Source organism: Petromyzon marinus, unplaced genomic scaffold (assembly GCF_048934315.1).
Source record: "Petromyzon marinus isolate PM22_M1 ecotype Great Lakes invasive population unplaced genomic scaffold, UKy_Petmar_22M1.pri1.0 PM_G_Scaffold_8, whole genome shotgun sequence".
Classification (NCBI taxonomy): Eukaryota; Metazoa; Chordata; class Hyperoartia; order Petromyzontiformes; family Petromyzontidae; genus Petromyzon; species Petromyzon marinus.
In genome coordinates, this window is record NW_027423035.1 from 5,707,501 (window position 1) to 5,710,000 (window position 2,500).

Here is a 2,500-nt window from a genome sequence, read left to right on the forward strand (position 1 = left end):
GCACTGCTTCCTGTCAGAGAGGAAGTCTGTGATCCACCTGCAGGTGGAGTAGGGCACGTTCAGCTGGAAGAGCTTGTCCTGAAGCAGGGCAGGGATGATGGTGTTGAAGGCAGAGCTGAAGTCCACAAACAGGATCCTGGCGTAGGATGCTGGGGCGTCCACATGCTGTAGGGTGAAGTGGAGGGCCATGTTAACTGCGTCGTCCACAGACCTGTTGGCTCTGTAGGCAAACTGAAGGGGGTCCAGGAGAGGGTCTGTGATGGCTTTGAGGTGTGCCAGGAGCAGGCGCTCAAAAGACTTCATTACCACAGATGTAAGGGCGACCGGTCTGTAATCATTTAGTCCTGTTGGCCTTAGCTTTTTGGGCACAGCGATGATGGTGGAGGACTTGAGACAGGCTGGTACATGGCATGTCTCCAGGGAGGTGTTAAAGATGTTGGTGAACACCGGAGACAGCTGGCCAGCGCAGTGCCTGAGGGTGGCTGGAGAGACAGAGTCCGGCCCGGCTGCTTTGCGTGGATTCTGCCTCTTGAAAAGCCCATTAACTTCTCCCTCCTGAAAGGAGAGAGTCGTTTCTGTAGTATGGGTGGGGGATGGGGCCTCTTGGGTGGGAAGGGGTGGTTCAGGACAGTCCAATTGTCTTTCAAATCTACGGTAGAACTCGTTCAGGTCGTTGGCTAGGCGGGAGTCGTTAGTGGTGTGGGGCGCTCTGGGTTTGTAGTTGGTGATGTGCCTGAGCCCTTTGGCAGACAGAAGCAGCGTCGTTAGTAGAGAACTGGTGTTTTAGTGTCTCTGAGTACAGTCGTTTAGCCTCTCTCACCGCTTTGCTAAACCTGTTCTTCGACTCCTTGAATCTGTCTCTATCCCCACTCCTAAACGCTTCCTCCTTCTCCAACCTCAACCTTTTGAGCTTTGCTGAGAACCAGGGCTTGTTGTTGTTAAAGTTCACCCTGGTACGTGTTGGGATACAGCAGTCCTCACAGAAGCTGATGTACACAGCCTCTGTGAGTTCATCCAGACTATTGGTAGCAGTCGTGAACATATCCCAGTCAGTACAGTCTAAGCACGCCCGCAAATCTTCCACAGCCTCACTGGTCCACTGTTTAGATGTCCTCACAGCAGGTTTACAGAGTTTTAGTTGCTGCCTGTATGCACGAATCAGGTGGACCAAGGGAGTTCTGTGCGAGCCGAACAGCCCCGTGACCCACAAGAGAAACATCCCCGCCAAATTCGAGCGTTTGACGGGGTCTATCCGTGAAAAAATATTCACGTTTTTGAGTGCACATGCATTTCTGCTGCAAATGCCTCTGGAAGTTTCATGCCGTTCGTATGCCAATTGTGGCAACACGAAAATGACCCGTTTTCCCATTCCGAGGGATTTCTGTGCGACCCTAACAGCCCCGTGAGCCACAAGAGACACATCCCCGCCAATTTCTAGCGTTTCACGGGGTCTATCCGTGAAAAATATAGACGTTTTTGAGTGCACATGCATTTCTGCTGCAGATGCCTCTGGAAGTTTCATGCCGTTCGTACGCAATGTGGCAACACGAAAATGACCCCTTTTCCCATTCCGAGGGATTTCTGTGCGACCCTAACTAACAGCGCCCGTGAGCCACAAGAGAGACATCCCCGCCAATTTATAGCGTTTCACGGGGTCTATCCGTGAAAAATATAGACGTTTTTGAGTGCACATGCATTCCTGCTGCAAATGCCTCTGGAAGTTTCATGCCGTTCCTATGCAATGTGGCCACACAAAAATGACCCGTTTTCCCATTCCGAGGCATTTCTGTGCGACCCTAACAGCCCCGTGAGCCACAAGAGAGACATCCCCGCCAACTTCTAGCGTTTGACGGGGTCTATGCGTGAAAAATATTAAAATTTTTGAGTGCACGTGCCTTTCTGCTGCAAATGCCTCTGGAAGTTTCATGGCGTTCCTATGCAATGTGGCAACACGAAAATGACCCCTTTTCCCATTCCGAGGGAGTTCTGTGCCACCCTAACAGCCCCGTGAGCCACAAGAGACACATCCCCGCCAATTTCTAGCGTTTCACGGGGTCTATCCGTGAAACATATAGAAGTTTTTGAGTGCACATGCATTCCTGCTGCAAATGCCTCTGGAAGTTTCATGCGGTTCGTACGCAATGTGGCAACACGAAAATGACCCGTTTTCCCATTCCCAGGGATTTCTGTGCGACCCGAACAGCCCCGTGAGCCACAAGAGACACATCCCCGCCAATTTCTAGCGTTTCACGGGGTCTATCCGTGAAAAATATCAATTTTTTTTTGACTGCACATGCATTTCTGCTGCAAATGCCTCTGGAAGTTGCATGCGGTTCGCATGCAATGTGGCGACACGAAAATGACCCGTTTTCCCATTCCGAGGGATTTCTGTGCCACCCTAACAGCCCCGTGAGCCACAAGAGAGACATCCCCGCCAATTTCTAGCGTATCACGGGGTCTATCCGTGAGAAATATTCACTTTTTTGAGTGCACATGCATT